The 18,934-nt window shown below is 41.6% G+C and overlaps 1 protein-coding gene across 1 annotated transcript in view; it reads right to left on the reverse strand.

Moving 5' to 3' along the window:
* CSMD2 (CUB and Sushi multiple domains 2) overlaps nucleotides 1–18,934 on the reverse strand; it is a 653,486-nt gene that overhangs the window by 226,345 nt on the left and 408,207 nt on the right. The gene's annotated exons all lie outside the window — the stretch shown is intronic.

An 18,934-nucleotide genomic window follows, 5' to 3' on the forward strand; every position in this document is an offset into this window, starting at 1 on the left:
GAGCAGTGGAGGTCACTAAGCGTCCCCAACATTCTGCCTAAGCCACTGAGGGCTGGCAGGGGGAACATCTTAGTCTAAAAAGCAATAGAAAGAAAGAGTGGCACAAGGGTTGGGCTGGACTGGCTGGGCTCTGAGCTCCAGGCGAGGAGACATGCTGGGCTCCATGCTGGACTTAGCAATGGACAGGGCCCCTTTGGCAAAAGGCAGACATGGCAGAACTGGTCTTCTCTTGGCCCCTCTCCCCTGGTCAGTACGCTCACCTAGGCAGTGTCCTCGTGCTTTGGGTCCCTTGGGTGGGACAAAGCCGTAACTCAAGCCTAGGTGTAGAGTCACAGTCCCTGACCTCTTTCAGCTGGGTTTGCAGCAGAAGGAAAGGACACTGCTTAATGACACAGCGATGCTAATTTCCCAGGCGGTAACCGAGTAGAGACAGTCCAGGACCATTTGTCTCCTTCAAACATTTTTGATGGGAAAATGATAGGTGTGCCATGGGATTCTGACAACCCCAAGATACCACACTATGCTGACGAGATGCCAGGAGCACCATCTTTCAGAGACCAAAGCTTCTGAAGAAACTGGGGAGGGAGGTGACAGTGTCCATTATGATCCCCATCCACGTCCTGTTCTCTCTCCCCTATTTCACCCTAAGGGTCCACCCTTCTAAAAACCCTTATTTTAAGCCATTTTCATGCCAACTACTAGCAGACCCTGGAATAAGAATAGGCAAAGAAAGTGCTATAAATGAGAAAACAAACAAATACTAACACAAAATTATAAAAGAAAATAATAAAATGGAAAAAAAAATTGCAATGCCTATGACACAGGAAAAAATATCAATATTGAATTAGAATCTTTATCTAAGAACATCACCAAGATGAGTAAAGAGAGTGCTTAGAGGATTCATATGAAAGAAAATAGAATTAATATGACAACACAGTCCATTTCAATAGAAAAAAATATATAATCCAGTATTGTTGAGGCTTCACGGAATTTCATACATGCATTTACTGCCAATTGCAGAGCAAAACTGATATGATCCTTTTTGAAGGGAGTACATAAGTTCTTAACCAGAGCCACAAAACTACTCAAAGACTGACTCAGTAATCTCTAGGAATTAATTCAAAAGAAAAAGAGCAACCTAGCCAAAGATGTTTACAATGACATAATTTTATTATAGAGGAAAAATGCGAACAAACTATATGTCAGCCCAATAATGTGAGGTAAATTATAGCCTTTAATGTGATGCAGTTTGAGTGCAATCATTAAAGTGATAAATATGACCCTGTAGAAAGAATGTTAAACATAATTTTAAATAACGCAGTAGATCATAAAATTATATGCATGCTTTTGATTATAGCTATTAAATATTTGTTTATATATGGATAAAGACTGGACATGAGTCCCCAAATAAAAACTGTATCAGGGTCATAGGCATTCAAAATGAAACAACATTTAATTTTGCTGATTGCAAAAATGCTGTAGGTTCATTCTAAACATCTTTTAATATATACAAGTAAGAAGAAGGTAATTCCATATATGGATAAACATTTAAGTCCATTTATAACATTTATATAGATGTTTGGTGTTAATTAAATTGATATGTAAGTGAGTAAAATATTAGACTTACTAAATGTAATGATGCTAAGATGAAAAATAATAAAATCATGTTTGCCAAAGGGGGAAAAAAACATCAAACAAAAAATTGGTGATTCCTTGTGATGAGTTTAGTCCTGATTCTCCCTGACTCTGCCCAGCTCCCCCTTTTTTTCTGCATGAAGTATTTCTTTTCCAGTCTGCAGCTGTAAAAGCCTTCGTATGCAATTCAGCAAAGTAAGCCTAGTTCCTAAGACACATTCAGTCTCATCCCTGTAATCCATGTACATTTTAAGTATAGAAAGAATTCGAGCCAAGGGGAGAGAAGGACATGAAAAAGCTTTTAGGTAACGCAAGATCTAGTTAATGGCAATTATTATTATAGATTATTGAGGGTTTACTAAGAGTAGACACCATTCTAAGCACTTTCATCAATTAATCAATGTAACTGTCACTATAACGCTATGAGGTAGGTATTGTTATTAACCCCATTTAAAGATGAAGACACTGAGGCACACAGAGGTTAAGTAATGCAGGACCAGTAAATGGTAGCGCCAAGGCCAAATCAATGAGCCTGATTCTAGAGACCAAGTTCTTACTAACTCCCCAGTGCTGTCTCTCAGTATGATAATAACACTTCCCACTGGGCCTATGTGACCGTGGAGTCTTAGAAGGTGTTCCTCGAATCTGCTGAAGATTCATCTATCAACTTGAAATATTACATTAGCACTGAATTGGGGGTCTCTAGGCTGGACATGGATGCCCCCATACAGCCATCTTATCTCCAGCTTTGTGGGAGTTCAGTTGGGAACATAATGCAAATAATGAGGGATCAAAACTGAAAGGCAAAGACCTTGAAGACAGAGGGGGCAAATCACAGGGCCTGCTGAGCAAGTCCAAGGCAGATGAAGACAAAGAAAGGTGCTACAGTTTCAGAGAGAAGATGGTCAGGGGTACTGTGAGTATGTGAGCAAATAAATTCGCTGCAGAGGAGTATTTAATTAATAAGGCCTGAGCCCCTCTCCCCCTCTCCATCACTCTATCAGTGTATTATTTTTTCTCTAGAACGTTTTTACCAGGATTGTCATGTTGCAAAGCTCCAGGGATACCATTTTGGAATTTGAGCAGCTATATATGATAGCTCTGCTTATCATTCTCTAAAATTATCTTGTTTACATGTTTAGCTGTTGATGATCAGTCCCTCCCTCTCCCCAACGCATACACAGATCTTTATTGAGAGCAGAAATCTCATCTGATTCTGCTGACTCCCTAATGGCTCCCACAATGCCTGGCACATCATAGGTGCTCAACCAATATTTGCTGAATGAATCAATGAGTACCTAATGGTTGAAACCATTCTGAAAGAAGGTGACATGAACATGTGGCCTCATAACCCCATCCCACTCCAAACCTCAACCAACAGATTGACCAAAGTCTGTACAAATATTAATAGATGGATACCTGTGTCAACTCTGGAAAACAGAGAAAAATACTGTGCTGTAATCCTTCATGTATTTATCTTAGACATAGTACAGATGTGCCCCGGAATAATTTACAGTGGAAAAGGGTATGAATGAGCCAAGCTGTTAAACAGCAGAGGCAACAGAAAGCTGCTCTTAAATATCAAAGGCTTCAAAAAAGTCCTATTTACATCCACTCAAAGACGTCTCCTATCCAACCTAGAGATGAATTTAAACAACAAACTCAAGTAGGATAAAGTTGTGGTTAACAAAAAGCATAAACAAAGATTGACAATGAGCAAATAAAGCAATATGGTGATGAATTTAAATAATTTCTGTAAACATAGTTATAAAATGAAATGCAAGTGTAACAAATATTCCTTGAAACAGAAAATATAAGACATTATTCCTGCCTAACCTCAGGGTAGAATATTCCAGATTATACTGACACAAAGAGTAAAGTTGGAGCAAGGAGATATGCTAATTTGCTTATCTTGCGAGAAATCCTGTTTTGTAGTTTCTGTAGTTAATTAGAGAAATATAGGTTGGAGCATGCTTTTAAAGATGTTAGGTGTAATTAGTAATAGAATATGAAATAGCTTATCTTCAAAATTACCAAAGGGGAAAAAGCAAAGCAGTCAGTTTAGGGAGGAAAAAAGAAATTCAAAGGAAACAACAAGGAAGCATGCGGTAGGGGGGTTGTAACATAAGATGCTTTAAAAAAGATAAAACATCATTTATGACAATAAATGTATACAGGTTAATCTCCTAGTAGCACCACATAACCCTCTCTTTGGGACAAAACACACAGCTAAGAGACAGTGACTCTGAATACTCAAAAGTAAAGGAATAGGCCAAGATAGCTCAGGCTTTACATTAGAAGAGTGTTGTAATTTATCAATACAAGTCTCAAATATTCCTATTTAATTGGTGGACTGGGCTCAGGGCATCACCGATTTTAAAAAGTTCCCCAGGTGACCCCAAATTGCAGTCAGGGTTTGAGAACTACTGGTGGAGGCAAATGTGAACAACAGAAAAGGAATTTTAATATTAATATCAGATCCTTGGATATTATATTACACCTGACTCTTGGATGATCCTTTTCTTATGCCAAGAGTTTTCTGGACAGCTACCAAGAGACATTTCTTATTATACCTGGAAGGAGACAGGGCTGATAAACTGACACTCTTAGAACAAGAATGTGGCCTTATAAAGCTGTCTTCCATCTCAAGAGAGTACTCAGACCTGTTACCACAAGGGCAGGAAGAGGAAGTGTGCATTGTTCTACAAAGATCTAATCTTTGTTGCTCTGGAAAATTATGTATGCATGTTGTATTGTAATATTTCTGTAAGAGAATAGGAAGAGCCTGCTTCTCAGTGTCTCAAATGAGGGATTTTAAAAAAAGTTGTAATTGGATCTCATCACCATCAATCACCCAGGTTAAAAGAGGGAGATCAGGTACCTTCCTCCTTCAGAGTAGTGACCAGGCTGTGCTCATGGATCTTGACCTTGACTAAACTTTTAAGTTAGAAGCTTCAGATTGTTGACAAATAATAAAGGTGGGAAACTTATTAACAAGTAGATGTGTAATTACTGTGCATAATGTTAGGTTATTTTTAACATGAGCTTGAGTAGAAAATAAAAGGGGCTTGTTGAAGACCCCTCTTTTATTGTGTTTTTCTTTTGGTGTTGTCACCAAACAAAGAGAGTTTTCAATAGTCCTGATAGAGACCTAAAATAAAAAACAAATATCATATTTAAAACATGGATAATGAGTCCATTCCGAAATAAAGATATGACAGTTATAATACTTTATTCTCAAAGCATGAAAAGAGACAAAATAAAATACACTAACCTGAAATCAAGATCAAGACAAAAAGGATCTGAAAATATTATGAGTGTGTATATTATATGAAACTGTGTAGTCTTCAAACAAGGACTGCAACCTTCTTTACAGGTGCCCATGGACTATTACAAAATTGACCTTACATTAGGCTATAAGAAAATCCCCATAAATTCTACCACAATACAAAAACTGTTGGGCCACATTTTCTGTTCACAGTACAGATAAACTAGACATCAATAAGAAAAGAACAAGGAAAAATCCATAATCACTTTAAAATTCTTAAAACTCTTTCCAAATAAGTTCCTGAGTTCAATGAGGAAACAAAGCTGTCAATACACACTTCTTATAATGATGATGATACTAGACCAAAGCTGTAGTAAGGAGAAAATTCATAGCTTTATTCATGATTAAACAATAAAGAAATAAAATAAGTGCAATTAGTGTTTATACTTAAAAAGTTACCAAAAGACTAACTAAACATGATTGAGAAGAGATAATAAACTTAGAAAAGATGAAAACAGAAAAAAAACTGGCTTCTGAAGAGATCATTACAAATTTCTGATTGGTCTGCTCAATAAGTAGAAATAGAAAAGATAAATGTACATAGAGATAGGAGGCTATAATAACACTAAGGTGATAATCCAACTATAAAAGAATACTAAACATAACATATGAAATACAGATAAGATGGAGAATTTCCTAGAGAAATTTGAATTACAAAAATTAGCATGAAGGGAAAAACATGAGGAAACTGGAAAATACTTAGTGGGTAGGTAGTTTCATGGCCAGTGCTTCAAAACTGTAAACAAACTTGTAACAGCCATGCTATTTAAATTGATTTTGATATAATACTCCCATAACAATGATATGTATGATACATACACAATCATATCCACCAACACAATGACACACCTACAGTATAAAAAATCCTTCATGCAAAGTGCTAGAAAATCAAATTCAGCCCTACAACAATGAGCCAACATGACCAATATAACAAAAACAACAAAACTGTACTGATAGGCAGAAAAATATTTTTTTAATGGAGAGACAAACTATGTTCCTGGGTGAAAAATTCATATTACTAAGATGAAAAGTGTCCTAAATCATGGTACAAATTTAACACAATTCCAGGCAAGATCTTTTTTTTTCTGGAACTTAAAACCATTGCAAGATACATCCGTTGGTAAACAGGTGAAAACAGCCAAGCTCTCCTTGAGACAGATAAGGAATAATAGCATATAAGGTGCTAGTTGGCATTCTGAGAGCTTCCTGTATCTTAACTCATTAACTCTCACAGCAACCCTCTGAGATGGGTACTATTATTAACCTACTTCACAGAGACAGACACTGAGCCCAAACGTTAAATTAACCTGCCCATAGTCATACAATCACTGTAGATAGAGCCGGGAAGATGAACCAGTCAGGCCAGTACCAGAGCCCAAGCTCTCAACCATGACACCTACTTCCTCCCAGTGGAGGAAGAGCTTGCCAACCCAGATATTAAATACTAAAACATATTATAAAGCTGTAATAATATAATTTATACCATATTGACTTCAAAAGAGAGATCAACAGAGCTGTAAAAGAAAGTCCAGAAAAGGAAATAAAAATACATGATGAAGGGGGCTTTTCAGATTAGCAGAGAGAGGGTTGATTGATCAATGCATGATGCTAGAACAAATGGCTAGCCAGTTACTGACAAGATTAGATCCACACTTCATTCCATGTACTAGAGAAGTCCTAGAAGAAAATATAAGGAATATTTGTACAATGTTGGAGGTAAGGAAAGACTTTATTATTATTACACTAAAATTAGAAATTGTAAGGGAAATGTTAAACTACAGAAATGGAAGGTTTTAGATTTCAAAAATCACCATAAACAAAAGCTGAATAATGAGAGATGAATGGAGAGAAAATATGTGCAAGTTACTACATTTAAATATTTACTATGCTTCCTTGATAAATAATTGGAATTTGATAGAAAGATGTACACTCAACTTAGAAATATTGGCCAAGGAAGTTAAGAGGCAACCAACAAAGAATAAATAAAGAGGTGAGAAATTGGCTAATAAAGAGGTGAGAAAACATATAATGTTATTAGAAAACAAAAACTTAAAACAACAGAGCTATTGAGTTGGCAAAACAAAAAAAGATGGCGTGGAACTTTTTGAGAGAAAGGAGACAAGCTGGCAGGGCAGATAGGGACCAAGCAGTCAAGAGGTAGGAGGAAACACAGGAGAGTGGTGTCATACAGACAAAGAAAGAGGGTTTCCAGAAGGAGGAAGGGCCATCTGTTTTGACAGCCTGCTGAGTGCCATGTATCATCTTGGCTGAAAATGATCCACTGGGTCTCAGCAACACGAGACTCATTGGTGAGTTTGGTGAGAGCAATTTCAGAGATGTAGTGGACTCAGAAGTCAGAATGGAGGGGGGTAACAGGGTACTGGGAGGTGAGAAATGAACATAGCAAAGGTACATGGACATCCTGCTACAGAAGTTTGGGTATGAAAGAGACTTAGAGAACCTGCAAGGAGATGAGGGTGTGAAGAAAGATGCTTTTTATTATTATTACTGAGACAGAGTCTCACTTTGTTGCCATGCTGGAGTGCAGTGGCACAACCTTGGCTCACTGTAACTTCCGCCTCCTGGGTTCAAGCGATTCTCCTGTCTCAGCCTCCTGAGTAGCTGGGACTACAGGTGTGCGCTACCACGCCCAGCTAATTTTTTTTTTTTTTTGTATTTTTAGTAGAGATGGGGTTTCACCATGTTGGCCAGGATGGTCTTGATCTTTTGACCTTGTGATCTGCCTGCCTTGGCCTCCCAAAGTGCTGGGATTACAGGCCTGAGCCACTGCGCCCAGCCAATATGTTTTTTTGTTTTTGTTTTTGTTTTTAGATGAGAGCATCCTGAGAAAATTTCAATGTTGATGGAATGCAACTTGCAGAAGGAAAGTGGCTGAAGAGTTAGCAGGAGGAAGAATATGAAGCATAAGGTTCTTGAAAAGGTGAAAGGTGAGGAAGAATTTATAGCTAAATGTATTAAACAGTGGATTGCAACCCATTATTAGCTGGTCATAAATTTCATGTTAAGAAACAAAACAAACAAAAAACAACAACAAAAAATATAGTTTGGTTTTTTGTCTCCTCCAAATCTCAGGTTGAAATGTAATCCCCAATGTTCGAGGTGGGGCCTGGTGGGACTCATGGGGGCAGATCCCTCTTGAATGGCTTAGTGCCATCCCCTTGGTTATAAATGAATTTCTGTGCTGGTAGTTCACATGAAATCTGGTTTCTTAAGAGTGTGGTGCCCCCACCCTACCTCGCTCCGCCTTTCACCATATGATATACTGACTTCCTTTTGCCTTCTACCATGAGTGTAAGCCTCCTGAGACCCTCACCAGGAGCTGAGCAGATATGGTGCCATGCCTGTACAGCCTGCAGAACCATGAGCCAAATCAAACCTCTTTTCTTTATAAATTACCTAGCCTCAAGTATTTATAGAAATACAAGAAACGGCTAACACAGAAAATTGGTACAAGGGGTGTGGGACGTTACTATAAGATACCTGATGATGTGGAAGCAGCTTTGGAACTGGGTAACAAGGATAGGTTGAAAGAGTTTGAAGGTCTCAGAAGAAGACAAGAAAATGAGGGAAAGTTTGTGATTTCTTAGAGACTGTTTAAATGGTTGTCACCAAAATGCTGATAGAAATATGGACAGTGAAGACCACGCTAACAGGTCTCAGATGGAAAGGAGAAACTTATTGGGAATTGGTGTAAAGGTCACCCTTGCTACTCTCTAGCAAATAACTTGGCTGCATTAAGTCCATATCCTAGGGCTTTTTGCAAGTTTGAACTTAAGAGTTATGACCTAGGGTATCTGATGGAAAAAATTTCTAAGCAGTGAAGCATTCAAGAATTAGCATGGCGCCAGGTGCGGTGGCTCAAGCCTGTAATCCCAGCAGTTTGGGAGGCAGAGATGGGCGGATCACGAGGTCAGGAGATTGAGACCATCCTGGCTAACCCGGTGAAACCCTGTCTCTACTAAAAAAATACAAAAAACTAGCCTGGCGAGGTGGCGGGCACCTGTAGTCCCAGCTACTTGGGAGGCTGAGGCAGGAGAATGGTGTGAACCCGGGAGGCAGAGCTTGCAGTGAGCTGAGATCCGGCCACTGCACTCCAGCCTGGGTGACAGAGCGAGACTCCGTCTCAAAAAAAAAAAAAAAAAAAAAAAAAAAAAAAAAGAATTAGCATTGTTGCTTCTAACAGCCCATGATCAGACACAGGAGCAAAGGGATGACTTAAAGTTGGAACTTATATTTGGAAGAGAAGAAAAACATAAAAATTTGGAAAATTTGCAGCCTGGCCCTGTGGTAAAGAAAGAATCTAAGCAGTCTGTAAAGCAACTACTTGCTAGAGAGATTAGCATTACTGAAAGGGAGCCACGTGCTAATGTCCATGACAATGGAAAAAAGGCCTTGAAGGCATTTCAGAAATCTTTGCAGCAGCCTCTCCCATCATAGGCCCAGAGGCCCAGGAGGAAAGAATGATTTCAGACACTAGGCCTAGGGCACCGCTGTCCTGTGCAGCCTCAGAACATCACTCCCTGCATCCTAGCTGCTCCAGCTGCAACCACAGCTCAAAGGGCTCCAGATACAGCTTGGGCTGCTGCTCTGGAGAGTGTAAGCTTCCATAAGCCTTGGCAGCTTCCATGTGGTGTTAAGCCTGTAGGTGCACAGCATGCAAGCATGAAGAAGGCTTGGCAATTTCTCCATAGATTTCAGAGGATGTATGAGAAAGTCTGGGTACCCAGGCAGATGCCTGCTGCAGGGGCTAAGCCTTAAAAGAGAACTTCTACTAGGGCAGTGTGGAGCGGCAATGTGGGGTTGGAACCCCTACAAAGAGTCCCATCAGCAAAGTACCTGGTGGAGCTATGGGAAGGGGACTGACATCCTCCAGACTCCAAAATGGTAGAGTCATGGCAAGCTTGCATCCTGAGCCTGGAAAAGCAGCAGGTATTCAAGTCCAACTCAAGGACTGCACTCTGCAAAGCTACAGAGACAGAGCTGCCCAAGGCCTTGGGAGCTCACCCCATGCACCAGAGTGCCCAGGATGTGGGATATGGGGTCCAGGATTATGTTGGATCTTTAAGATTTAATCTCTGCCCTGCTGGGTTTTAGAATTGTGTGGGGCCTGTTACCCCTTTCTTTTGGCCAATTTCTCCCTTTTGGAATGATAATGTTTGCCAAATGCCTGTACACCATTGTATCCAGGAAGTAAACAACTTGCTTTTGATCTCACCAGCTTATAGGTGGAAGGAATTCATCTTCAGATGAGACTTTAGACTTAGGACTTCTGGGTTAATGCTGGAATAAGTTAAGACTTTGGGGGACTATTGGGAAGGGATAATTGTATTTTACAAGGTGAAAAGGACATGAGATTTGGGGAGCCAGGGGCAGAATGATACGGTTTGGATATTTGTCCCCTCTGAATAGCACATTAAAATGTAATCCTCAATGTTGGACATGGGGCCTGGTGGGAGGTATTTAGATAAAGGGGTTAGATTCTTCATGAGTGGCTTAGCATCATCCAGTTGGTTATAAGTGAATCCTCGCTCTGGTAGTTCATGCAAGATCTGGTTGTTTAAAAGAATGCGGTACCTACCACCCACCCCTCCCCCATCTTGCTCCCACTCTTTCCATGTGATACACTGGCTCTCTTTTGCCTTCTGCCATAATTGTAAGCTTCCTGAGGCCCTCATCAGGAGTTGAGCAGATCTTGGTGCCATGCCTGTACAACCTGCAGAACTGTGAGCCAAATTAAACCTCTTTTCTTTATAAATTACCTAGCCTCAGGAATTTCTTTATAACAATGAAGAATGGGCTAATAAAGGAAGAGAATAGGAAATATCTGAGTCCAATGCAGGTCAAGGTAAGTACTGTTTGTGAAATGTATGTTTCAATTATGTGCAAGTGCATACAAAGTCACAAGGTAAAAATACATTTCTCACTGTTCTGTTAAAAGTTTTTAAAGGTTCCTTATCTAAAGCATAAATGGAGTTATGCTAAAAATTTAAAGGGAAATAGTTTTTTGATGGGAGAAAGGATTGATCATCTATTATAAAAGGTAGGAAGAATAGAGGAAGGGTGAGGATGGGTGTTGGTCTGTAGGCTTGGTGTCTTTAGTATTTGAAAATTGAGAGTGTTGCTTATGAGGTGGAGTAAAGTGAGGAGAAGGGGCTGTTTATAGGTTCAAGGAGGGTAGCGAATGTTTGGGGTAGTTTCCATGGAGAAATGGAGAAGAGAATGACTTGAGAAACACAGATGGATTGCCAGGCACTGTTGTAAGCCTGACTGAGATTGGTGTTTATGAATTTATAGCAGTGCCAATTTGCCTGGCTGGGCAATTTTCTCCAGCAATGCTCACCCAAGCAGAAGTGGCCCAATCGGATTGTTCTTGCTTCAGTGTATGTATCTAGATCTGTAAACTGAGGCAGCTCTACTGATGAAGCTATTGTTGAGCTGGAAACAGAGGCTTCACAAACCCAACCTTAAATTTCTTTCACCTCTTTCTGCTCAGAAGCTCCGTGTATGTAAAGTTGTGTCTCAGTCATCTTAATGTCATATCTGGCACTGGAGCTTGGTGAAAGTTATCATTTAACTGTGTTAGTTCCAAAGACACTGTGCGAGTTTCTCAAGGTCACCTGCATCAGGGCGAAGCTAGTTACTGGGTAGGGCTTATCCTTATCATAAACAAGATTAAGTTAACTGTAGGCTCCATTCTCTCTAAGGAGAGTACTGAGGATGCAGTCTAGAAACTCACACACATTCCAAAAGGAGTATGAAGGATAAATGGGCAATACTGGCTGTGCATTTCCTGAGCACATGTGTGCCCTCCTAGATTCGTATTTGATATAATCCAGTCCAAAAGCCATACATTGTGCCCAAGTTATTTATTTTTTCTTTAAAAAATATTTTAGAGATGGGGGTCTCACTATCTTAGGCTGCAGTGCAGTGGTGCAATCCTAGCTCACTGTAGTACTGAACTCCTGGGCTAAAAGTGATCCTCCCACCTCAGCTTCCCAAGTCGCTGGGACTATAGGTATGTGCCACAATGCCTGGCTAATTATTTTTATTTTTTTTAGAGATGTGTGTGTGCAGGAGGGGGAGGGGGTCTCACTATGTTGCTCATTCTGGTCTTAGACACCTGGCTTGTACTCAAGTTTTGTGTTTCTTTTTTTTCTGCCCAGTTTCTACCTCTTGGACAGGTAGAATTTGAGCATAGGTGTTCTGAGACAAATTAGAAGGGCATTCCTAAGACACTTTGGTTCTTCCATAACACCTTCTCCAGGTTTTCCACCTCTAGCTCTGACCATCCCTTGGCAGTCATTTGAAAGCTTTCCCCTCTACCTGACTTTTACCTTTTGAAACATGAACAGATCCATTTCAGGGTCATCTTCTCACTTGCTTGTCCTCTTTAGGGCACCTCATCCCCACATAACTCCTAAATGCATGCCTGCAGGAAAGACATTTCTTCTGAATGCCAGACCTGTGTATCCAGTGGTCTTTGAAATGTCTTCACCTAGCTCAAGTATTGATGGAGTGATGGAGCACCTGCTGTGTGCCTGTCACTATTCTAGGTATGGGATCAGCAGCCACCAAGATGGATAAGCAAGTCCTTTGACCCTCTGAAGTTTACATTCTAAGAGGTGATGAAAAAAAGAATGAATGGCATAGGGGTGGGTTGCTTTTAATAAGGCAGCAGGAATGGCCTGTCTGAGGAGGTGGCCTTTGAACTGTGGCCTGATGATAAGGAACCAATCATTCTAAGGGAGGTTCACCACAGGGGGAAAGAATTACAAGGGCAAAGGCCCTGGGGTGGGAATGAGCTTGGTGCATGTGAAGGACAGAAGGGAGAGCAGCATGGTAGGTAGAAGCAGGGTGACAGATGGAGTAAGGAACACAAGATGAACTGAAGAGGATGACAAAGTCTTTTAAAAATCATGAGAGTCAGTTTGGATTTTATCACAGCAACTTAAACAAAACATGTCTACAACTGAACTTTTTGTCTTCTTCCCCAAACTTGGTTCTCAGGGGCCAACGTTCCCCAAACTTGGTTCTCAAGGGAACCAAGGTTCTCTGGGACCTGGAATGTTCCCTGACATTAACAAATGACTCAGCCCTTCCATCACCCAGGTATGGGTTTGCCCTAGGCGCTCCTCTCACTCCCCACTTTTGCTTCCTTTATGCCACTGCCTCCAAAATAAATTCTAGTAACCCAAAGCCTCCTACCACACTCCAGACTTGATGCAAAACTGTCTGATGTACATCCCTCCTGGAGATCCTACTGACACCTCAAATGCATGCCCAAAATTGAACTCTTTATCTATTTTCTTAAGCCTCCTTCATTCCTTATCTCCATGAATGACAATACCCAGTTGCCTAGGCAAAATATATCAACTCCTTCTCCCTCGCTCTCATATTCAATCAGCAACTAACTTTTGTTGATTCTATCTCTTCAGTATCTCTTGTACTTGTCACATCCTCATCACATTCCTATTAAGTGGAGGCCCTCTTCCTACTGCCATAGTCTACCTCGTGTCCTATTTTAAATTTCACTCATTTTGAATCCATCCTCCATATCGGCTCCAGGGTCAATTTTGAAAATCACATTCTTTTGCTGTTACATCCTTGCTTGGGACTTCTTAAAGACTCCCTGCTGCACAGAAGATAAAGTCTAAACTCCTCATAGGGGCACAAAAGACTCTCAGTGACCTAAGGCCCTTGCCAATCTTTTTTATTTTTATTTTTCCACTCTCCCCACCCTCCCCCATTGCACCCTACACTCCAGTCAGATTAAACTACTTGCAGCTCTCCAAATGTGCAAGGCTAATCCATGTTTGTATTTGTACCCCAGTGATTTTTTCTAGAATGCTCTCTCCTCCCCCACTTATCCTTCCTAGCTGCAGTGATAGGGTCTATATGACAGGCTCATTGCACTCAGGGCCTCAGCCACTCTTGGCTATAACTACACTAGCTTGAGGGCTGTGGAATAAAATCCTGCTGCCATAGACCCTGGGTGGCCAAGCATCTTCCAAACCAAATGCTCTTTCACTCCAGCTGTGTTGGCTTTGTTTATATAACAGCAGCAATATAACGCTGCTACTAATAACTATAACAAAAATAGGAAAATAATACAAAGAATTTGCCGTATGATTGGTACAACAATGAATCAGACATATAGAGGTCTGCCCTCAGGGAGTTTATAGTCTAGTGAGGGTGCCAGGTAATCCACAAATAAAATAAGCATCACTTATTATGGTAGATCATACTAACTGTTCACAATCATTTGTTCTCTCCTTGCCCTTGCTATACATCTCTTGAGGTGGTGCTTTCTTCCCTATTCCCACTGACTTTGGGCTTAGTCTTGCAATTTACTTTAGCCCACGGAATTGTCAGTGGACATGACATAGCCATTTCCAAGCAGAGGCTTTAAAGGTACTTGGGTAGTTTGGTTCTGTTCCCTGAAGCTTTTGCCTTCTGGCATGAGAACAACATGCTCTAGGCACAACGTGGTCCTTCAGCCTGTGTTCCAGAATGAGATGTTATGTGGAGCCCAGGAGAGCCCTGCAGAGCTGCAGCTGACTTACAGCCCTCTTGAGATAAGAGTAATAAATATTTATTGTTGCAAGTCATTGAGAGTTTTGGGCTGTTGATGTCACAGCAAAAGTTGACTAACACACTTATAAAAAAGGGTATGACGGAAATAAAAACTGAAAGATTGCTCTTCTGGATAAGGTGGTTAGAGATGGTCTCTCTGGGAATGTGACAGTTAAGGAATGATGAGCTGGAGCCAGTCTTGTGAAGGACATTCCAACATGGTGAACTGTAAGTGGAAAGGCATTGAGGTAGGCAAGAGTTTTGATGGAAGAGTGGCATGGGATGAGGGGGAGAGAGGTAGGGAGGGGTTAATCATATAGAGCTTGAGCTCCTTTTTTTTTTTTTTTTTTTGAGACAGTTTCTCTCTGTCGCCCAGACTAGAGTGCAGTGGCATGATCTCTGCTCTCTGCAAGCTCCGCCTCCCGGGTTCACGCCATTCTCCTGCCTCATCCTCCCAAGTAGCTGGGACTACAGGTGCCCACCACCATGCCCGGCTAATTTTTTCTGTATTTTTAGTAAAGACGGAGTTTCACTGAGTTAGCCAGGATGGTCTTGATCTCCTGACCTCATGATCCGCCCGCCTCGGCCTCCCAAAGTGCTGGGATTACAGGCGTGAGCCACCACGCCCGACCCAGAGCTTGAGTTTCAAGTCAGTGACAAGTAAGAAAAAAAAAAAAAATAAACCACTACATATAGTCTCATAGATCTTTGACTCAGAGATCCCTCTTGGCATTCAAATCATTCACTGAGGCCCAATTCCTTTCTTGGCATGAAGTCTTTGGCATATCTGGGTGCCCACATAACATAGTGCCCAAACTAGTTTTGAGAATGAAAGGTGGCACTATGAATAATTACCTAGAACAAAAGATGTAAACTGGGATTGTCCCAAGCGAATAGCGATATATTGTCACCCTACTCATGGTAGCAACTACTCATGAAACTAGCTTTGCTTTAAATTCCTCATTCATAACGCAGTCCCCTCTGGAACTGGAATCCTAAACTGAAGCTCATTGGTAGGGGTCTGATGATTGCTAAGTTCTTGCCCTCTATGGCTGAACCCTGTTACCTGTATCCTATAGAGGTTGGCTAGGTTCTTGGTATAAATTACATGACTGTTTATCAGCATAACCTCTGGAAATTACCCACTGCCTGGAGTTACCCTGTGACGATGACTGATTCTTGCCACACCTCTGGAATAATGCAATGCCCCCACCAACCATTCCAGGTGCTTACCCTGGCCTTAAGGCCCTCTTCATTGAGATGTTTAGAGGTCTTTCCCAAGGCCAGGCTCTGCACTGGGATTTTCATGCATTCCTCAATGGCTGGCTGAGAAACTCATGTTCCCAACTCACAGGAAAGATTCTGATACCTTATGGAACAAAGCACGAAAAAGATCCCCTGCCTATGCTACTGGGAAGTAGCTGAGTCCACACTCCTGGGCCTCAGCTTTTACCTTGAAAACAGACCATAAGTTCTTTGGAAAATATATATAGCCAGACCAAGCCACCATGCCAAAGTTGGAGCAAATATGAATCCTTCTAAAAATTGGGGGTTTGCATGTATTTTTCACTTATTAGTTGTACACATTTGGGAGGGAGGAAGAGGGCAGTTACTTTATATCATTGAGTCCTTTCCCTCATGTATAAAAATGGGATTAATAACTTCTAAATTACAGCTTTGTTGTGAAGACTCAATGCAATGAAGTTTGTGAAGGCATGGAGCACAGCACCGTGCTGGGCTCAGGGAAGGTATACATTCAATTTTGGCTGAATTTGAAACAAGAGAGACATCCCCACTCTGCTGCTGATAGGTGTTTCCATGCATGTTTCTGCTTGGTGTATCTCCTAGTCTTAACCAGCCTACTAAGGCAGCAAAAGTGGTGTCTCCCCACTTCTCCCATATCACACCCTCAATCCAGCAAGACCCCAGGCCAAAAGGTTTGCTCTTTGATCATCAGTCCCTCCTCTCCTCAAGGAATGAACGGGTAAGTCCAAGTCCAGAAGATTCTGACAAAACTCTCCATTTGCAGGAGTGACTGACTGCTCGGCTGCCAACTGTGACCTGGTGAGGCACCTTCTGTGAGCAGATCTGTCAGCAGATCACTTAGAAAGGAGAGGCACTATCAGCTGCACGGGGGTACCTGGTACTGAACAGCTCTTCACTTGAGTGTTGGATATTCTGTCAGTCCTGAGTCTCATTGTGAGATTCTGAGGAACTGTGACATGTTGGGAAAACAGAGAGAAGTCCAGATGACCCAGTCTTTCCATGTCCCAAGCAAAGGCTACTCAAAAGTGCTTATCTCCTGTGAGATCCCACAGCTGCCTGCACCCAGCCCCCAGGATCCTATGAGTGATACTCATAGGGTCTTATCCTTGCTACAGGGGTAGATCCCAGCTGGTTTCTATACCCAGCTAAGGTTAGCTTCAGCTGCTCTTATTAACCTGGTCAGCCAGGCACAGTTATTAGCTAGGAAAAAAGTATCTTGGCATGATGAAATCCAAGAGCTCAAGCCTTCCCATTAGCCCAGAGGAATTCAAGAAAGGGTGTGGACCACATCTTCAACAACTCAGGGGATGTTCTCAGGACTATAGGCCCAGGTCCCTTGGTCTTTGAGGCACCCAGGGCCTGTCCTCTTCACCTGAGCCCCTGAGCTCTGTTAGAGACCTTCATCATGCATTCTAAGCCTGTTCATCAGAGCATCCTCACTCAGGGAGTCTAGAACTGCCATAGTCCATTCATGCCCCAGACCACGACCCACTGAAGACTGGAAAAGAATACATGCTGGTTGTTCTCCATGAACACAAGGAAGTACATTTGGATTTTCCTTCAGGGGAAATACAATAATCCAAGGGAGTTTACAGGTAGCCTGGGAGAGCTCCCTGCAAGACCATGGGGAGTCTGATCTGAGTCCCAGAGCAAGATGAGAGTTGATCAGGTAGCCTAGGGCCAGGAACCTTTTCTCTGAACCCACCTCCCCTGAGTCCCCCAAAAGATTGCTCTTGTACATAAGGCCTAGAGGAAGGGCCAATCAACACAAGAGGGGTAACCCAAGGCTCTCTTAGAAAGCCAAACCCTAGAAAACGTATGTAGTGCCTTCCCCAAGGACCACAGAGTCTGAGGACACCCACGTCACTGAGGGCTGATAGTAATGCACATATGTTCAAGGAAGATGACAAATTCACCAAGAGGCTCAAAGAACAGGGTTGGGGTATTGATAGAACTTCATGCTCCAGCTTTTGAGCCAGCTGCTGTGAAAACAGACACTGGTTGGGAAAACTCTGTGTTGGCCTCCATAGCTCTCTGAGTCAGGCATGGCAGAGAACAGTGGAGAACACATACACAAGCTTTGCACATTTTACAGAGAAAACAGAGCCTGTTGGCTTGATCCCAAAGGTGGAAGCTGAAGTAAGAATGACAGAGATACCCCATTCCCCTATAAGTAGAGGTCACAGCCCAGGATTAGGCTCCTAAAGCTTGGCCAGTTTTCCTAGTCCCTATTCCACACAGGTAGCTGTGGTCCTAATATACCTTGGACCAGGACTCTTAGTTGTAGGAATAAGGCCTTTGAACTGGGCCTTGGATTAAGCTGTGTTCACAGTTTGGTTTTGGACAGATTCCTGGGTTGGATTGGACTGAAATTTTGCCTGTGCTACAATCTTCCAAGAAGACTTCTGAAATTCTGCCAGTTGGAATGATTTTTTCTTCCTCTACATTCTGGTAGCACTTTGTGACCACAACTATGACTGCAATAATTCAGAGACTGCTTTAAAATAAAAGTACATGCTTATCTTACTCACTAGACTATGAGCTCTTGGAGGGCAAGAACCATGTTTGAATCATCTTCATCACTTACCCAGTGCTGAGTGTAATGGTCAGTACATAGTACCCACTCCCTTCCACATTTTGCTGCATTTAAATTAAATGAAAAACATCAAGTTGTAATGTCAGAGTACTGGACCATGCATCTCATTCCCTGATGGGATACCAACATGGAGGTCAACATCCCATGGACCCTAGGAGACTACAATCATCCTAACAACTGAGTTACGGCAGCTCAGCCTGGCCAACTTAATAGCAACAGCATATGAACACAACATATCACCACATGCATCACAACCCCATGTATCTTGGCATGACACAAGTATTAGCTAGGAAAAAAGTGTCTTGGCATGATGTAATCCAAGAGCTCAAGCCTTCCTGTTAGCCCAGAGGAATTCAAGAAAGGAACTCAAGAGAGGAATTCAAGGGATCAAACCTCACAGAAATGACACAAAACTTCCCCCAAGGAACTGGCATACAGTATGCGTTCCATACTAGTTGTTCAGAAATATGACCTAATGTCTAGATCATCTAGGAGTTTTTTAGAACTACAATTCC

Source organism: Macaca thibetana, chromosome 1 (genome assembly GCF_024542745.1).
Source record: "Macaca thibetana thibetana isolate TM-01 chromosome 1, ASM2454274v1, whole genome shotgun sequence".
In the NCBI taxonomy this organism is placed as follows: Eukaryota; Metazoa; Chordata; class Mammalia; order Primates; family Cercopithecidae; genus Macaca; species Macaca thibetana.